This window comes from Antedon bifida, chromosome 5 (assembly GCF_963402885.1).
Source record: "Antedon bifida chromosome 5, ecAntBifi1.1, whole genome shotgun sequence".
NCBI lineage: Eukaryota > Metazoa > Echinodermata > Crinoidea > Comatulida > Antedonidae > Antedon > Antedon bifida.
Window position 1 is genome coordinate 13,534,331 of NC_136230.1, and position 21,715 is coordinate 13,556,045.

Sequence of the window (21,715 nt, forward strand, 5' to 3'; positions counted from 1 at the left end):
TCAAATGTGCTTACTATATGTTTTCCATCTTTTCTGAAAATTGATTTTACCACATTCAATTACCTGTTGTAGATACAAACAAGCCAAACACTATGGAACGCCTCCTCTGCCTTCAGTTCACAATGGTCATGCAGTACACACCAATCGTCATGCAGTACACACCAATGGTCATGCAGTACACACCAATGGTCATGCAGTACACACCAATCGTCGTTCACATTTATCATGCAGTACACACCAATCCTCATGCAGTACACACCAATCGTCATGCAGTACACACCAATGGTCATGCAGTACACACCAATCGTCATGCAGTACACACCAATCGTCACAAAATCAAATATCACGTGACGTTTATTAGACGGCTGTAAAACTAGGCCATCGACTCTAAGATTTCTTTTATGTTTGACATATACTGTACTTATTTTAACCGCTACACATCTCTGTGAATGCTCTGTTTTTTATATATACAATAATTTATTATGCGAGACACAGGCGCAGCTAGGAGGCCATTGCAATTATTGAATTCCATAAAAGAAGTTTAAATAGTATTAGTTTTACAGCCGTCTAATAAACCTCACGTGATATTCGATTTTGTCGATAGGTGGCGGTATAAATTACGCAATATTTGACTGCACGACGATTGGTGTGTACTGCATGACAATTGGTGTGTACTGCATGATGTTTGGTGTGTACTGCATGACGATTGGTGTGTACTGCATGACGATTGGTGTGTACTGCATGATAAATGTGAACGACGATTGGTGTGTACTGCATGACAATAGGTGTGTACTGCATGACCATTGGTGTGTACTGCATGACGATTGGTGTGTACTGCATGACGATTAGTGTGTACTGCATGACGATTGGTGTGTACTGCATGATGTTTGGTGTGTACTGCATGACGATTGGTGTGTACTGCATGACGATTGGTGTGTACTGCATGACCATTGGTGTGTACTGCATGACGATTGGTGTGTACTGCATGACGATTGGTGTGTACTGCATGATAAATGTGAACTGAAGGCAGAGGAGGCGTTCCATAAAACACTTGCATATCCATCATTACTAACATGTAAGTTATCAGGGAGAGTTATGGCTTCAGGTTGATGTACTTACTTTTCCATCACATTGAACCCGTACGTTCTATCACTTAATATTAAGATTACACACCTGTTCATGTGCGCCATATTATTGCTCATATATCCTTTACCAAAAATAATTTTGCAAACACGGTTAATGTATTGATTCAACATTACTTTGTTTACCAATTAGGGTTGCATATTCATGTGAAGTAACAATTATATAAGTTCAACAATCATAACACCAAATCTTCAGATGTCTCTCTGTATGCAATATTCTGCCCTTAGCATAAACTGCTTTGTCAAGTTGGTTCTTGATTCACCTCAACAAATTGGGTGCAGTGGAATCTGATAAACTGCTGTAACATCAACATGGGCTGATTTTGAACCATAACACTGGAGTAATTATATTCCTCACTAAAGATGCCCTGGTTTCTTTATAACCTAAAGTCCCCGACTGGGGAATATGCGAGCGAAGTGAGCATCACTTGGCTGGGGGCCAGGGAACCCTGTGTGGGTCCAGGGAAGACGAAGGCCCCGAAATCAACACGTTCTAGCGTAATTTGAGACCCTTTAACCACATTCAGAGGAAGAAACTTTGTAATTTGTTATGGTACATGTAAATAAAAGAGAGAGAATAAATGAGATCCGATGATATGCGTAAACTGTGTTTAAATAAATTCTTTCAATTTTAAAAATGAAGTGACCTTTAAAGTTCAGTATAATACCTATCAGTTAAATGTTAGCATAGAAAATATACGAACCGTGAACGTAAGACTTGCCCACGGGCCAAGAGGTATTCTTTTATTATTCAACGTTCTCATGTTTTAAAATCGCTAATCGCGTGACCCTTTGCAACTTTTTGTTGTTTAGGATGTTCCAGCATGCGCGATGCTACATTCTAGGCGTTGGTGTAGTAAACAACACAATGAAAGTGGCAGTGGGTAGACTTGTAAATGATAGTTGCGAATGAATTGCCGTTTCTTACAAAGGGAACATACCTCCTCTCGTAACTACGCATTTTAGTCCATGGATGTGTATAGCATGGCCACCGGATGTCGACGCGTAAGTTGAGCCAACTTCCAAATATAGAGTTACTGTATAAATGTTTCGTACAAATCGACACCGCCAGACAAGTGCGTCCAATCACTAGCAAGGATTCAGATTTTGGTCGCAGATATCGACGCGTGAACCACGGCAATGAAAATGAGTTCGTGAATTAGACGTTTTACTATTGGTTACTAGAAATTAGTTTGATAAAATAAATTCTACAATATTAGTAAGCCTAATAATACTTTTCCTCAGACATTATGGGGACGGCACCTCTGCTGCACACGTGCCGGTTTATGAGTGAGAATCAATAAGGCATTTAATTAAAATGCAGGCCGCCTTAAAATTACGTGAAATGTTTCGATAAATATATTCTCATCATCAGAACTGTAATCAAAGCCTAGAGTACTTTTTAAGATTGATTTGAGTATTTTACTTTATATTTGTTTGAAACATGATTGTTTTGATGTTTATGTACGGGTAATACGTACGTGCCTTGAACAGGCTGTATTACAGTACTACTTTTATTTAAACCATTTCTCATTTGTATAGAGAACTTGAAAGGAAACACTTTTACAGAAGATACAACATCATTTCATTATAATTATAAAATAAAGACCGTCTTAACATTACGTGACATGTTTCGATAAATATATTCTCATCAGAACTGTAATCAAAGCCTAGAGTATTTGTATACGTACTACACAGTTGCGTTTAAATGAGTCAATAATTATCATGAGAATAGATTTATCGAAACATGTCACGTAATTTTAAGACGGTCTGTATTTTCATTAAATGCCTTATGATATTATTGATTCTCACTCGTAATTTTGGTGGTATTAATATGTTTATGTAATTTATACACAGTGAAAGAGCTTATTTTAGTATCCTATAATAATACATTTTTCTATATAATTTAAAAAGAAGATGGAATTTAAAATCAGTTACAAAAGCCGACGATACGAGAGAATTACATGTTTTAAAAAACACCCACTTGTTATTTTTAAAAAACATTGCAAATCATCAAGGTCCGATGGCATGCAACAAAAATGTTGGATAAAAACGAAAATGGCATGTTTTGTTTTATTGTAGGCCTATCCAGTAGGCCTGCAATGAAACGTGTATTTTATGTACTCCACGGTACAAAATGTCATACAAGTAGTACATTTAATCTAAACACAACCTAGATCGTGAACATACTTCGTAGGCTTTTGCTGTAGCGTACGTACACAGTACACGACGTACGCATTTTGGTCCCTGGATGGAACATGCTGTATTACGCGTAAACCGTGTATTCAACGATATCACTGGATCAGTAACTCAATAATAATAATAATAATAATAATTTCTTCAATTTTCCAATTCATCATGTGTTTACTTACTTACTTTAATTGTACTGATTGGAATAATTAATCAGTATAATAATGCTTGCTAATGCTAATCAATGTTAGTTACATTGAAAACCTCATCCAAAGGATGCGATGTAAATCCACTCAACAATTTGTTGAATGGCAAGAGGAGTCATGGGTCGGCGAATTCACTTGTTATTGTTTGTCTTCTTTTAAAAAATATTTTGATGACGAAGTAACAGTTACTGTATAGTCAGAGTGACACTAGTTATAAGTATTATTGTTTCAGATTTGTAATAATCACGTCAAGTATAGCCTCTTCTCTAGTAGGTATGTCAACCACTTTACTTAGCTTTTGGGCATGGCAATAATTGTGCCCTGGTATATGCACGGTTAAATCGCCTATGACACTAACGCAATCATAAAACTATATTCTACAAATAAACATGTCAGGAAATTACAATGTACTTGCTTAGTATATATACCAATGTCTTCATGTAACTGCTGTTTTCAGTATGCTGCTATTTACGTACATGATACAGCAACACCTTCCCCGTGATTATGTTTACGATAATATGTAAAATGTATGTTAAACTATACATTGCGTCATCAGATATGTTATCTATCGGGCTGATAGTTATATAGTAAAAAGAAATAATACTAGAATATAAAAAGTACATAATGAAAAAAGAATACACGGATAACCTCATTTCGTTAAGGTCTGAACTATACTAATATTTAAATCAATTAAAGCTCATCAGTCACACATTATAGTGATTTCGGATTTGACAAAAACGGTTTCGCAAATCAACTAATTACATACCGATTATCAGGAATCTTAAATAAACAATTGTAGGAAGACTTACTGTGAGTTTTTTGCGTTTAAATTATAATGTATGAGGTTAATTATACCTATTTCAAATAACAGTTTAGCCGATTTTGTTTCTCAGTCTCACTCTGCTTTCGCGAAATTTTCTTTTAATTCTAAGCTCACATAAACGGGCAATGAAATCGTTAATAAAAACATAAGCTTATACTGTATATTTATATTAGTTATTTATTTATTTTTTTCGCTTTACTTGGTTTCATCGTATCAAAAGGCCTATTCGTGGATACTATTTAAAAAATACAAACAAAGGGTTACTAGCGATGGTTTCCCTCTGTTTCTATCAAAACTACCAGATCAACCGGCGGACGCTTTTCTTTAAATAATGTTGCTGATGACTTCTTAATTAGTTAATGCGTCGGTCGTAAATTAGAATATTTTTTGAAATATTTTAATTTTTTTTTTTTAAAAGAGGCGTATAAAAATCAATTTGCAAGATTGATTTCTGTAATATAAATTATGTAAAAGCGTTGTTTCCTGTTTTCATTGTTGAGGCCGACAGATCGAACATGATGTTATACAGGCCATGATTGTTATTATACAAATATGATATGAAAATAACTATTGTTGTTATGTTGCACCATGTTGTGTTGAAGTATAATAATATATTATATTAAATGTTATAGGCTAAAACGCCTGGGCTAGACCTAGGCCTAGTACTAGCTTGGCTGAAGGTAAAATTTCGACAGACAATTTGAACTTATCTAGGCTAATTATGGTTTTTTCCAACGATTCCACATCTTGTAGAGATGTTCCCATTAATTAATAAAAATCTTACACACGATCTAAAGCTAATTTAAATGCCTTTTTGATCTAAATTAGTACATATTATCTCTCCAGAAAAACCAGTCATCATAGCATTAAAATCGCCGCGAAAATATGTGGCGCTGTTGCATTTCAAAAGCAATAGTATAAAACAATATCTTATTTTTCCAAACGCGAAAATATTTGTTTTTTCGTACACGGAAAAAAGTACAATTAATCGATCGTTTAAAAGTGCGTACTATTGCACGCCATGTGACCCACATTCGTCCAATCAAATGACAGGAATTTATTTAGGTGTTATATTATAATACCGGTAGCCGGTTTAAACTTGAAAATTAAACCATTGTTTTAATCACACTGAACTATACAGCACCCCCTAATAATGTTTGTAAAACTTACATTGTTTGTAAGATCCAAATTGGCACCTGCCTTGATCAAAATAGTACAAACATCTGTGTGGCCATTACTTGCAGCAGCACCCAAAGGTGTCCATCCTTCCTGAAATATTACAAACATTATGTTATAGTATTTTTCACTTCACAACAAACTATCTAATATTGCACTAAAATCAATTAGATGTGATCATGTATAATACTAATTCAATTAAATAATATAATTTATATATGCTACACTCTGTTAAATTAAACAAAGTTTATTAATATTAATGCATTACATACGTATTTGCTTGCATAATATTCTTTTGGATGGTACAGTACGTTTAAACACTTAATAACTGTAGCATTTATACTTTATAAACTGTTACCAATTGTGTAAAATATGGTGGTTCTTTCTTTTTTTTTATTTAACCTTTAGTTTTTCAGACACCACCTATTGACAGTAGCAGAATCGAGTGTTTATTTCAAGCTCACATAAACCGGAAATGAAATCCTCGTTATTAAAAAAAAAACATTATTTATGCTTATACACTACAGTATATTTAAATTGTCTACTTATTAATTTATTTATATATTATTGTTTTCTCTTTTTACTTGGTTAGATAAAACATGCTACTTAGAAACTGTAAACATTCTTGTTGAAATTCTTTATGTTAAGTATACCCACAGATTGCACTATTTTCTGTATACTTAAATAGGTTCTCTTTCCATACATGTGTTGGGAATAGAAAATATTTCACTTCAAACATTTTCCAAAATAGTGGTACACAACAATGAAAAAAAGTGTGTTCTTGTCACTAGAACCATTCTTGGGACTGAGTTGAACTTCGAAAATGCCGGTCAGATGTAAAAACAAGTTACAAAGAATAAATTAGCAATTGTCACTGCATACTCATCCATCAAACTAGCCGCCATCGGGCAAATACTCAGTTCACAGTCATTCAGATTTTTAAAAAAATGCACTTATCTATTTACGTCACCCTGCATAGTAGGTATTAACAATTATTAGAACTCTAGTAACTGTCCTTTTCCGATATCTATTTTCGACTCAATGTATTTCATTTCTTTTATGAATATGAACAGTTTGTCTTAAATGAAAGTTAAATTTACTTTAAATTGCGTGTTTATTGTAATTAACAATTGTCTGTAATTTTTTTTGTTTAAAATTAATCTTATGAGGGTTAGTTTTATAGGAACAATAGTACTTTTTTTATATGTTTTGGAAATTAAAGCGTAATTAATTCAGCAATCCTCATATTCCATTTGGAATACTACGTCCTGTAAAATGACTAGAATGTTCTCATGGTTGTATTGCGGCGCCTCTCCACGTATCATTTTATCGCATCTCATCCTATTACTATTGAAACCGAATTGAAACATTTTTAAAAAGCTTTTTATGATGGTCACAAAATACCAAGACACATTGAAGGAACGCTCGTCGTCAGATATATGTAATGAGAAATATACAAACAATGATGTTGTTGTGATGTCGTGGGTGGGTGTTAGGTGTGGCGGCGTCCATTCGGGGAGGCATTGTTGGTAACGTTTTATAATAAAATAAATTCCCCTAGATATGAACAAGTACAACACCATATTTGATATTATCAAGAAGTGATAACAGTAAACAATTGTATGAAAATACTTTGTAAATAAATAGATATAGCAGTCAATGAATTATTCAACAAATGCAATTGTGTTTGTGTTATAATACAATATTGTGTGTATAAATATATGTTCGGGGCGTTTATTAGAGGGTGGATGTTGCATATTACAAATATGTGTTATGGGGGAGACGGCGTTTATTCAAATAAATTCGGTAGGCCTAATTGGTATATAATCAATACATTATTTAGTTTAAATCAAACACCAAATAATGAAAAGCATAAGTGAGCTGTTTCGGCATAAGGAAAACGTTTTAAACGGCTTGCAACATGGGCCAAAGCACCCCGGGTCTCAATGGCGATACAGTACATGTACCAGAACGTACCAGTTCCAGAAACGGATGAAACACGAATTTAATTAAGTATGAAAGCAAATATAACAACGGACAATGATTAAAAGTTTCCCAAAAAATTGGTGAATTAAACTAAAATTTGAACTCAATCATCACCGTGATTAGTTCGGGATATCCGCGTTAACTCACACATACTCTATGACCTGACAATCGACATAAAGACATCTGAAAACATCAACACTTTCAAAACACGACTAAAAACCCATTTTTACACAGAGGCATTTCCTGCTTAACTTTGTCAAGCGCCTTTGAACATTATTATGTATACTGGCGCTATATAAATCTGATTGATTGATTGATTGATTGAAAAGAAACTATTCATAGTGCTGAATTATGTATATTTTTACAGTATTAAGTGCGAATAATTAATCAAGTTAATAGTGTATGTTTTCTTCGCAAAAAGCCCAATGTATTGTATGTGATATTTTTCTTGATAGTATAATATTCAATTTGTTGGTGGATATGATGCATTCTGAAAGTCCTATAAAGGTTTTGTTAAAAGAAACATCAACTACGATTTAATTTTAAACAATGTTAATATATGTTTTGGTATCGGAAAATTTCATAGTTTCGATGCATTAAATATACAAATTTTGAGAGCTAAAAGATGTATATTCAACTGTAACATTTCAGAGGACCCACACATTTAAAGTCATTGTTAAAAGAAATATTGAAATAGAAAAATATATTGCTTTTGAAAATTATAATATGCATGCATATAACCTAAAATGGAAAAAATTAGGAGTATAGTCTGCCTTTTAACTACTCATGATATGTATACATTTTTGCTTGATTGGTTTTGTATCTTGTTGTTGAAAACGAAAATGCGAAGGTTTGGACAGTTTTCTCACCAAGTGCGCGCGACAGGTATTACAAAGTGTTATTTGACGATTATTACAAAGTGCGACAGGGAGTTTACAGATAGTTATTATAACTATATGCGATGTTTTTTTTTCAAGACAGTTTGTCAGGAATCGACTCTATTTTTGTACTTTCTTGAGTTTCGGGATCATTAATTTGATGAGATTTGGCTTGGAGGTATCCAAGTCTAAGTAAATGACCGCGACTTTTAAACTATCTTTGGTTGATCTGACTTCTCAATGTCAAGATTAACCTTGATGGGGCAGCGTTGTTTCGAATCATGGTGCAGTTTTCGACAATACAGTTATTCTCACTACAAAGTAGACCTGAGTTGTTTCATTTAGGTATGTTATTACCGATACGTCCTTTAAATTGTAAAATTAGCACTTTGTTTTAATCACACTGAATTATATAGCACATATTAGTATTAATGTTTGTAACACTTACATTTTCCTGAAGATCCAAATTAGCTCCAGCCTTGATCAAAATAGTGCAAACATCTGTGTGGCCGTTGAATGCAGCCACATATAAAGGTGACGCTCCAGTCTGAAATATTACAAACATTATGTTGTAGTATGTTTCACTCTAAACAAAGTATTGTACTGAAATCAATACGATGTGATCAATTAACAATAACGTTTTGGATTTAAGTATGCTACATTTTTAATTTAAATAAAGATTAATGTATTGTATACGTATACATTTTGTTTCTTTGCCTGAAATGTAAACACTTCATCCGGTAGTGCTAACTAGTCTCAGTGTAAATTATGATAAAGTGTTGACGGGAGGGCCAAAAATCACGTATTTTTTTAATTTATTTATTCAATATATCGTAATCGCAGCACAAGGCTGAATTAAAACAATATTAACATGATAATGTACACATCAAAAGGACAACAAATCTAAAAAATTACAAATATAAAAATATAAAGGTACAAAATTTAAGAATCGATAAAAATATACAAAATTAAAAATAGACAAAAAGTAGCACACAAGCACGCGAGCAACAACTGCACATGACGACCAATAAAACAAGAATCATTTGTCATTAAGGAGTTTGGCGAGAAAGGGTATAGCACTTTTGGCATATCTTTCGGTTCCTTCGGTTCGGTACCTTTATGCCAAATATGTATCTATATCGTTTTGAGAATGACAGAATTATTTTACTACTATACATTGGTTTGTAAATGAATACGTTTATAAATACCTATTAAGTCATGTTAATGAAAATGAGAAGAAATTACAATAAAGGTGGGTGATTCCCACGAAAGATAAAAAAAAAATATCTTTCGGTTCGAGCACGGGGGATTAGAAATTCGTTGGATTTTCTAAGGAGCATACTGTTAGAACGAGAATTAATAGGAAACCACTCTTTGATAGAATTGGAACAGACGCATCGATGTGCAAATTCTTGAAATAATTTAATTCTTCTCGTATCAAGCGTCTGAAGATTAGTACTTTTAAGTGCGTTAAGATATGTGTCGTTCCAATTTAATCCGAAGCGCTCTTTTTATAATTCGCTCAATTATGAGAGACTGTTTTATAGTAATACAACTATGTAACGCTGTTGAGGCATTCTCGACAATAAGACGAACGTACCCCACATGAACGGACACCAAATCGCAAGCAGAAACTCCAAATTAAACGCCTGAGACGATTAAGCATATAAAATCTACGGCTACTATTAGAAATCATATTGCTAATAAGAGTATCCCATATAAATTTGCTTGTATAGGGATACCGAGAATTTTTATTTCATGCACAAAATCCAGCAATTTACCACCTATAACTAAGTTTGGAGGATCGAGAGGGTGTTTTTGCTTTACATTTTGATGGATTGAGGTTGAGAAAGTTGTGACTAGCCCAGTTATCTAGATCACAAACGTCAGAATCAACAAAAGTGGGATCGCTAGCACGACGGACCTCAACAAGGCTAATATCGTCAACATACTTAAATTTAGATGATTGGCAGCATCGTTAATTATAACGTTAAAAATAATTGGTCCAAACTTAGTACCACGAGGGACGCCACATAAAAAGCGTTACCCATTCAGAGAGTTCGGAATGGTAACGAACTCTTTGGCGTCTGTTGGTAAGAAAGTCAACTACCCAGGGCAATATTTCATTTCGAACACCAAGATCAAGAAGCTGTTGGATTGCAAGCCTATGATTGACGGAATCAAAAGCCTTGGTAAAGTCAGTCGCAACTAACGTACCGACTGTGTTTGGTTTGTCAGAGCCTTTATAAAGAGTATCCAACATCTCAACCAGACAATGAGTTGTTGAAGATGCCTTAATTCCAACAAATTGATGATGATCAATTCGGGTGAGGGGGGTGGGGTGGAGATATCGTTACCGAACCATTTACAAACAAACTCCTCATAGACTTTTGCTAGAATCGACGTGAGGGATATAGGGCGAAGATTTGAAACAATAGCAGGTTTAAATTTAGGGATAGGTGTAATAGTGGCGTCTTTCCACATTTGAGGAATGGAACCTTGGGCAAGGGATGCATTAGTAATACTAGTAACAGGGATACTAAATTCGCATGCAAATTCTTTAATCAATTTTACAGGAAGTTCATTGGGCTTTTCTGGCGTTAATTAATAAGGCTGTGAACATTTCTCAGATTTGAATCTGGGGGAAGGGGGAGAGGTAAGGTTGGAAGGTAGGCTGGTAGCTTATGGCGTTCAATCGGGCGGCTATTATGTGAGATATGCAAAATTCTGATAGATTGCCTTAACTTTGGGGGACTCCGGGGACTGAAATGTTGGGATGGGATTGTAATGTATTGCTCATAATTTGCATTCCTTTATGCCAATTGGATGGATCATTCTTTTTTAAATTTGAAAGGCGGTCTTGATAAAAGGATTTTTTTCTGATTTGATAGAGAAAATGATTTTGTTTCTAAGGAAGCGCAACAGGTACGTTTTATTTTGGCAAAAGGCTACTTGGCGCTTTTTATTGAGAATCTTAATTTCTGGGGTCATCCAAGGTTTGTCATTAGTATGCATTTTAGAAGTTTTTAGTGGAAAGTGAGTGTTAATAGCGCTATTGACTGTACGATAAAATAAATCATCCTTAGCTTGGGGTGACTTAGCTTCTAGGACTTCCACCCAAGATTGGCCAGTTATCCACCTCCCAAATTCAAACATACGATGCTTAGGCAAAGGTCTAAAATACTTTTCCTAATACTACCATTTAATTTAAGGCCGCTCGGGGCCCAAAAAACAGTATTATGGTCATTATTACAAATTGATGCACCAACAACTGGTTTACAATAAACGTTATTAATGTTAGTAACAATAATGTCCAAAATAGCAAGTTCACGTGTAGGTGTCACGAACACTTGTTTCATAGAGTGAGCACAAAATGGGGGTGATATCAACTCTGTTAAAATTGCCCAGTATGACGAAACCAATTTCCGGGTATATTGTCTTTAACTGATCAACATTAAAAATTATGTGGTCAACTAGCACTTGCTGATGTTCAGATTTTGGAGGTATATAAACAGCACAGACAGCTATCGCAGACACCTTGCGTGGGAGTCGTTAAGGATGAACATACAGCCACAAACATTCAAGAACATTGAGAATAATAACATCTTTAATCGGCGTTGCATATAGGGATATTGTCCGTTACGTAGACGGCAACTCCGCCACCAGTTTTTTCCTCTCTTAATTTAGTGAAAACATTAAAGCCATCAATTGATAAGAAATCTGTCGAGATTGAATTCGACTGCCATGTTTCTGCTACAACATCTATATCAACAGGGCATATACAGTTATTCTTAATAACGGCTTCTAATTCGTCAATTTTGTTGAATACGGAGCGAGTGTTTGTAAGTAAAACAAGGCCATATACATGGCTGCAGTCGCGTGCTCAAGTTAGTGTTTAGCGACCAACCAACCGACCGACCGACCGACCAACCGACCGAAACTGCTGAACATGTTTAAAAATGTTGAAAATGTTTAAAAACATTTATGATAATGACAATGACAACTTCTTTTATTTTCTTTGTAAATAAAGTAAATAAATAAACAACAAAATTAACATTTATAATTACAAAATTGATTTAACAAAGAAAAGGGGAAAATTCTTGAAGCAGATGCTTATATTTTTTTAATTTACACGTGCGTAGCCTGTCAGTTTTGACGTGTTCGTATAACGTAATTTCGAATTGTAAAGTGAATCAAATATGATGACATTAAAGAAAGGTTGGAAAATAGAAATTGAGCAAAAAGATTGCGTATTAAAGTGCAATGCGCGTGCAAAAATCTGCGCACTCATTACAATTTTTTAAACGCTTAAAATTGACTGAAACGTACTCTAATTTCATCGAAAATAAATTAGACAATTTTGAAAATTTTAAGCGCGCGTATGCATGCGTTATATGCGCTACGCACGTAGTTGTATTGCCATATGAAAAAAAAATTATGAGTACCAAATTTTATTTAATTGTGATTCATGCTTGTGAAGATATGATTACAAACGTGATTTCGTTAAATCGTGCGTAGACCGCGTATTTTTGATTGCGCACCGTGAAAAACATAACCACATCGAAAAATGGACTTAACTAGATGAAACTGATATCAAGACAAGGCCATATACAAGTTAGTGTTTACCGACCGACCGACTGACCAACCGACCGACATAGTGAGCTGGAAAGTCGCGTTGCACGCGACTAAAAACAGGTAGACCACCAACGGTTTTGGGAGCGAAATGAAGTGTTCTTACCCAAATCCGCCAGATGCTTGAGAGATCGTGTTTACATATATTACAAGATAACTTTAATGTCAAATAGTTTATCAACGAAAAATTTGAAATTGGTTTTTCTCATGGCAACTATAGAAATAGAATAAAATCAGTAAACTGTTAAAACACAAAGTAAAATACACAGAACTGTAAAATTTGTACAGATAAGGATAAATGCTATCAGGTGTTCCCAGGTGTTTGGAAATACAATTATTTGTGTTTGTAGTCATTATATTTAAATATACATTGTGGGACAAATGACAGTCGGTACCGTGCTGTCCGTAACCTTGATATTACTCTTAGTCTACACCCAGTACGATTAAACACGAAGGATGTACGGAGTGGATGAGTATCATCATCGTTCATAATTGCAATTCTTTTCTGTTCCATTCGATTAACATACATTTCCATAACACTAGGCAGATTATTATCTCCATTTATGCATTTCTTAGCTCTTTTAACTATGCGTTTAAATTGATTTTTATTGTATTCATACGTGTTACCATAGTAGCAAGTTAAGTTAAACATTAAAACACTTTGTATAACGGCTTTGTAGAAGAGTACAAGTATTTCCTCATTTACCCTAAAGTTTTTGAGTCTCCTAATGAAATACAAACGTTGATTAGTTTTGCGAACAGTTGTTGCAGCCTGGTCTGTCCAGGTAAGTTTCTCATCAATCATGGTTCCTAAATATTTATATTTGTCAATATTTCAACAACTGCTCCGTCGATTATTAGTGGTTCAATTTGAGGTTTTTTAATTCTGAAATCAATAATTATTTCTTTAGTTTTCTTAATATTGAGCTCTAAGTAATTATCACCACACCATTTTGCAAATCTATTTACTTCATCGAAGTAACCGTTAAGTTTGTCTGACATGAAACCCGTTATTACAGTATCATCTGCATACTTGATGATGGCGTATTTAGGGTCTTCACATACATAGTCACTCGTATAGAGTGTAAATAAAATGGGGGATAATACACAGCCTTGTGGGGCGCCTGTGCTGACTTTGCATACTTTAGATTGCGCATCTTCTATCTTAACATACCGTGGTCGTTCCCTAAGGTAACAGATAAGCCATAACAACATTTTAGTATTGACATTTAATTTATACAATTTATCGATAAGTAAGTGAGATTGGATACAATTGAAAGCACTGGAAAAGTCAATAAAAGTTGATCTGATGAAAAATCTAGGCACATCAAAGTGTTTATATACACTATCAGTATACACCATCACTGCATCATCTACACCTCTGTCTTGACTATATGCAAACTGATTAACATCATTATCAATATCATCATTCGACATAATCATTATAAGCATTATTCTTTCCAAACATTTCATTGGATTTGGTGTCAAAGTTATGGGACGGTAATCGTTTAAGGAAGTAATTTGTTTAGTTTTAGGCAATGGTGCTATTATTGAAGTCTTCCAAATAGTTGGGATAACTCCAGTATCAATAGTACGTTTAAAAAAAGTTGTAAATACTGGAGAGAGTTGGTGACCACAAAACGTCAGCACTTTATTGCTAATACCGTCAGGACCCGTAGCTTTGTTCACCTTAACACATGGGAACACCTGCCCGACTAAAGTTTCATCAATACTTAAAATGGTGGATTTTTTATTGGTTTCGTTTTCTAATGACTTTATGTTATCGCTAAAATCATGTTTATCAAATCGGCAGTAAAATTCATTTAGGTCATTTGCGAGTTTAAAATTAAAATTGTTAGTATTACTATTATTATTACTTTCTTTACAGTTAAAACCAGACATTGTTCGCATTGCCTTCCATGCTCCGCGGCTATCACAGTTCTTAAATTTATTTTCAAGATTTCTACCATCTTCAGCTTTACCGGATTTGATTAACTTGTTGATTTCTTTTTGTTTCAGTTTAACAAGACTACTTTGTTATCTGCAAAAGCCCGTTGTTTCTCAATTAATAGCAGTCTTATGTTTCTCGACATCTATGGTTTGTTATTTGCGTCCACTTTCTTGTATTTGATCGGGATCACATTTCCAACACAGTATTTAATGTACTCATTTACAGCAGTAGCATTAGTGTCGATATTATTATCGTCGACCACTGACCACCAGTCCGTACATTCGAAGCAACCGTGTAATGTATCCACTGCATCTTCCGTCCAGGCGCGGTATTCAATTGTGATTGGCTTGAATTGCTTTTAAAACGTTGTCTGTATTTCGGCAGCATACACATTGTATTATGATCAGATGCTCCTAGTGGCACTCGCGATTTCACATTATATTCACACTTAATATTTCTGTTTCTAATTTCATCAATTTTATTTGGTAGCGATCTAACGTTTGCAAGAATGATGGAGGGGAGTGGGCTCTTATTACCACTTTTCCTCATTTTTACCCGAGTCCCTCCTTTCGTACCTCGTAGGAAACTTAGGTTTGGCAACAAATAACATCAGAAAAAACAGTAACGTATTCCAGTAAACCACACGAAAGGGACATCAAAAACACATACAAGATAGACATCAATTCAATGACTAAAAAACATCACAAATACAACAGGAAACTAAAGTCCGGAGAGAAGCTGAAAATGTAGCGCTACCGCGACGACGAAACTACTGTCTTATGGCTATGCACAATATTTGTTGGCGTTCCAGATAATTATATTTTATTGTTTAGGTGGTTTAGTATTATTTATCATTTTCAAACAAATTTTAAAAGCTTATTTATGCATGGAAATAGTGTAGATTTCTCATCTTCTAAATTAAATGTCAACTGTATACGTGAAGCATAATTATCAATACATTTCAGTTCCAACTTATCTTTACATACATAAACTGCATTATCAAACTTGGTTCTTAATTGAAATGGCAATCCGTATAGCAGCTTAAAAGAAGGTATACATATATGGGATTGGGTGCAGTAGCATCTGACAAACGGCATGCTTCGATAACTGCTGTAAAATTAACATGGGATGAATTTGAACCAGAACACTGAGGTAACCCCATATTCATCACGAAAGATGCCCTGGATTATTTATCATCCTCTTTTAAATCAGATGTAATTAGAATTATATGGACCTCAACACCATTCCATTTGCGAGTTTAAAATTAAAATTGTTAGTATTACTATTATTATTACTTTCTTTACAGTTAAAACCAGACATTGTTCGCATTGCCTTCCATGCTCCGCGGCTATCACAGTTCTTAAATTTATTTTCAAGAGTTCTACCATCTTCAGCTTTACCGGATTTGATTAACTTGTTGATTTCTTTTTGTTTCAGTTTAACAAGACTACTTTGTCTGCAAAAGCCCGTTGTTTCTCAATTAATAGCAGTCTTATGTTTCCGTCCGTACATTCAAAGCAACCGTGTAATGTATCCACTGCATCTTCCGTCCAGGCGCGGTATTCAATTGTGATTGGCTTGAATTGCTTTTAAAACGTTGTCTGTATTTCGGCAGCATACACATTGTATTATGATCACTTAATATTTCTGTTTCTAATTTCATCAATTTTATTTGGTAGCGATCTAACGTTTGCAAGAATGATGGAGGGGAGTGGGCTCTTATTACCACTTTTCCTCATTTTTACCCGAGCCCCTCCTTTCGTACCTCGTAGGAAACTTAGGTTTGGCAACATATAACATCAGAAAAAACAGTAACGTATTCCAGCAAAACACACGAAATGGACATCAAAAACACATACAAGATAGACATCAATTCAATGACTAAAAAACATCACAAATACAACAGGAAACTAAAGTCCGGAGAGAAGCTGAAAACACCCGATTCTCGTACTGTTTATGTCTAACAACAAGAAACTGCTGTGCTGTTCCATGTCAAGCGACCATTACAGGCCCATCCATATCACGCATGTGTCACTGTTGCATGTCCCAGTACTGTACTACTGTAAAACTTCATTCATCTAACGTGAAATTGTCCGCCGGCAACCAGACTGAATGCCAATTGATATTATTAATTGTTACCATTATCATTTTTGTAAATATATTGTAATATCAGTTACATGGACATTTCATTTACAATTTAATTAAATGCATTATTATATTTTTGTACTTGCCTGACATATTATTTATTATCTATTAATTTTTTATTGACAGATTAAAAGTGATATTTTATTTTTAAAATCGCGTATCAAAAGGTCATCTTTTGACATAAATTAAAAATAATACTTACGTATAAACTATTTAAATTAAGTATAAAAAATATCAAGTGATGCATTATCCTGCCTATAATATTATATAAGCTTAGTTATATTAAAACTTAATTATATAGTAGATACTGTATATTATATCGATGTAAAACTGTGTTAACAAGTTGTGGCGCCTGCTGGCCAACCAGCTACCACATATTACGTACGTGCCGTGTGCACCTAGACCAATTGCTGAATTGAATCGGTCTGGTCAATTCGTCCCTCATTCGTATGAATGTTGTTAGTTAGGATCTATCTGGTTGATCAATTCCCACTTGGTTTTCTTTGTCCCTTAAAATTCTATTAGATGTACATTAAATATTGAATAAACTGACCATCTAGTAGTAGGTTATGATAGGCCTCTAGAATCCCCTCTAGGTAGTCTACTAGCCTAGCCTAGGCTAGTACTACTATACTACTACTCTAGGCTAGGCCTTGTTGTTTAGGTAGGCCAGGCCTAGCCTACTACTAGACCCTCTAGCCTACCACCACATAGGCCCTATGCCATAGCCTCAAGAAGGTTAGTAGGAAGGATGCTGGTCAACCCGTAACCATGCCAACTCGTACCCAAATTGGTCAATTTGTACTCAATTCGGCTAACCCGTACCCATGCAAACCCGTACTACCTAATTATTTGGCTTACTCGTAACGGATCCTATTAAACCTATGCCTAGTGGGATAGCCGGTTGTCAAACTATTAATCGGGTTCACAGATGATGAGGGTCATTTCAAGACGATCAGGACAAACTAATGTACTTTTAGGACGTTTGGGCCGCAAATTTGTTTTTTTTAATGGGAAAAGACAATCGGTGATTCATAATAACAACATTTTATAAAACAGATGAATTTGTACTACTGTATTAAACAAATTTGCACTTTTTTTTCCCCTCAGTTTTGAAAAATAGGTCAAATGATGTTCTACGTAACGCAGTACTCAACTAAATTGAAGATTGCAAATGTAAAATTAGGTAAAAAATGAATATTATTATTATAACGATAAACTTAAGTTTTATATCTCTTTATTATCCATGGCATGTTAAAAAGTAGGTATAAGAACTCAATATAAAACAGTTGATCATGGAATATTGGTTATTTAAAATATTGAAAAAGATTTTCAAACCAGAATATAAAACAACCAAGCCCAGCTAAACATTAGAACTATCAGACCCAACGGTAAGACTATTGTGCCCAACGCCTATGACTGACCCAAAACTGAAGATGATGGGCCGGCAGGCCCACAGTTCATGTGGTGCAGATTTTAATAATGTACATTTTTTTCGATGTTTGGACTGTGGTCCAAAAGTATATTTCAGCCAGTCAAAAAAAAAAAAATTCTTCATGTTCTTGAAATTTGTAAAGTAAGTAAAAATCATTCACAAGTTATGACAGTTTTACTGTTTTTCCCCACTGTCCAGGTTTACACTTGCCAAACTTTCGTGTTGGCTGATGTCTGATGTCAACTATCTTGTTTAATTATAAGCCAGCAAATTTGATTCACATAATCTGACCGGATATTTTTGATTTAATATTTAAATGTATGAAACATTTGTTAGACCTACCAACTTACTTGCTGCTAAGGCTTTCTGCTAAACCTTTTGAGGTTACAGTTATGTTTAACACGCAAAAAATACACAGATTACGTGTAATGAAAATCTGAAAAAAGGTAATCTGAAAAAAAGGCTAGTAGAAGAATCATAAATTTAGCCGATACCGTGTTGATGTGTTCTCAGGCTATAGTTTGACCTCTTGTTAAACAGTAATTATTGACAGTTAATATATGGTAGGGTTGATGTGTAGTTTTTAAAACAAATCGCGGGAAGGCTTTATTGAATTTGCGTCTTATAAAATACTGTATTGTTATGAATATTGTACAAGCATAGGCCTAGTGAGTATAAAATTTCGCTAAAATGCTTTGAAAACTAGGCAGGCTATGGCTGCTAAGCTAGCCCCCCAATAAGCTAGCCCTAGCCAAATAATAATTTTAATACTAAGCAAAACATGTTGGTTAAAACTTAGCATTATGGTTTTGCTACAATTATTAAGTGTATGTTGAAAAACTTATGGACGAAAAACGCTCCATTATGAAAATCAAAATGGCGAAATGCTTGAAATCATGAAATTGCAAAAATTTAGTGCCATGAAAATAAAAGATTTTACAGTATATCATTGTAACTGTACACTGAGTTTTATTTTATATTAGTACAGTGCCAGTACAACTTTTTGTACATGCCATGTAACTAACAAAATGATTAGATGGTTTGTCAACAAGCTATAAATTGCTGGGTTTTTAATACTAGTTGCATTGTCAGTACAACTTGTTGAAGATAAAATACTAGCTCTAAAATACTAGTCTACTAGCTGTCTATTTTAGACTTCATAGTTTACACATGTCTTAATTAGGCATTATCATTTTGTTTCTGTCCACAGTTTGTTCCTATTGAACTTGCAGCATTTCCAGAGAAATATCATGAGGATGTTGATATTAAAAGTAAGTTGTGATTTTACTAAACAGCCATGTACAGCCCAATTTGCCTCTATTCACTGTTTGTGCTTTGTAGTTTTATATTAGTTGCATTGCCAGTACAACTTGATGTTGGCCTACATAGCATATCAACTAACATAATATCATTAGATGATTTGTCTACTAGCTGTCTATTTTAACTTGATAATTTAACCATCGACTTATAAATTAATCTAATTTATAGGTCCATGATTTAACTATGACATATGTCCTAATCAGTCATTGCGCTTCTATCCACAGGTTGTCATGCATGCTATTGGACTTGCAAAATTTTCCCATAGAAATGTCATGAGGATGTTGATATTGTGCACATTAAAAGTAAGTTATGAGTCTACAGCACAGTCTAGTTTAAAGCCAAATTTGCACTTATTCACTTTGTGGTATTGTACACAGTCAGGTAGACAGCCCAATTTGCCTCTATTCAATGTTTGTGCTGTGTAGTTGTATTGGTATTGATGCCAGTGTTTTCTATTCGTTGCATTGCCAGTGCAACTTGCTGTACATATTAACTAACATAATGATTACATGGTTTGTCTACTAGCTGTCGATTTTAAGTTTCTTGGACTCTGTTTTTAATCCTTTTTGGTTTTTTTCAATGTAATTAATAAAGAACCTACTTATGTTTTAGACCTGATTTGTTGCAATAAGGATATTTCTAATAGTGTTAATTGTAATGATGACATTTTTAATTCTTATCATTCTTCTTTAACCGTACTTATACATAGTTTTTGCTCATCTTAAGTCCAAAGAAAAATCCTTAAATTCAAGAAGAAGTATCTTACTGATTCTGTATTACTGCTCGTGCAAATTTCAAAAAACTTTGTAGGAGCAAGTACTACTCTTACTTACAAGCACTTGCTAATGAAATGAAAAATAACAACAACAAATTTTGGTCTTGGATGAAGAAGTCTTATAAATCTAATTACTCTTAACCGTCAGCCTTAAATCTTGGAGGTACTTCTGTTTTTAAGCTGAGATGCTTAACAAAAGGCTGATATGTTTAACAATTATTTTCAATCAATCTTTAAAGCTACAGTAGTGGTCCATATGAAATATTAGAGGATGAGGATATTTTTGTGCAGATTAAAAGTAAGTCTACAATACAGCCTAGTACAAAGCCAGATTTTCCCCTATCCACTGTTTGTGTTAATGTGTAGTTACACTTGTATTCATTTCTGTGTTTTTATTTAGTTGCAATGGCAACATTGTACATGGCATATTACACAATTTAATAGTTGGTTTGTTTAACATTAACATTTTTACTCATCCTTATATGTTATGTTGTATGTTATTAATGAGTTGTTTCGGTGATCATGTAATTACAGTTGTATTTATTGTTACAGGATAAAATACAGGATCGTGTGAATACATAAACAGACATATGAAGAAATAGGGTTTGAGGATGAAATGACACTGTTAGGACCATCACCCGTCCAAGACAGAATTTAGCACCTACAAATATTCCTTAATTATGAAAAAGCATTATCAAATAAACATTTAAAAATAAATATCAAATAATTTTAGTTGTATGTGATATTTTAGTGTGACAAAGAAATTACTGTTAATAAAAGATGTTTTAGATATTTATAGTACAAATTAGTATTTTGTTTTATTTAACAGTACAATAAATTACATGTCTTGTTGTTACTATTGGTTTATATGGTATTGCAATAAAATGTATACATACAACACTCCTAATTTCCTAGTTTCTTCTTGAGAGTATATTTTGCAACAGAGCATTACTAAAGGCCTACTTTTAGTAATGTTCACTTTGTTCATAATACACATGTACCAATTGATGGAAGTTGCACATATTATGCGAAATAATATATTGTTATAATAATCAT

At 34.0% G+C, this 21,715-nt stretch overlaps 1 protein-coding gene and 1 long non-coding RNA gene across 10 annotated transcripts in view; one reads left to right on the forward strand and one right to left on the reverse strand.

Moving 5' to 3' along the window:
- LOC144842636 (uncharacterized) overlaps nucleotides 1-21,715 on the reverse strand; it is a 173,169-nt gene that overhangs the window by 27,008 nt on the left and 124,446 nt on the right. The gene's annotated exons all lie outside the window — the stretch shown is intronic.
- LOC144842717 (uncharacterized) lies at nucleotides 17,094-21,559 on the forward strand. 9 transcript variants are annotated; one of them, XR_013612155.1, is made up of 6 exons: nucleotides 17,094-17,136; nucleotides 18,240-18,315; nucleotides 19,775-19,835; nucleotides 20,109-20,186; nucleotides 20,899-20,957; nucleotides 21,212-21,559. It is a non-coding gene; the product is annotated as an uncharacterized LOC144842717 (long non-coding RNA). The 9 variants fall into 9 exon arrangements; XR_013612156.1 differs by lacking the exon at nucleotides 17,094-17,136 and adding an exon at nucleotides 17,331-17,351; XR_013612153.1 differs by lacking the exon at nucleotides 17,094-17,136 and adding an exon at nucleotides 17,460-17,510.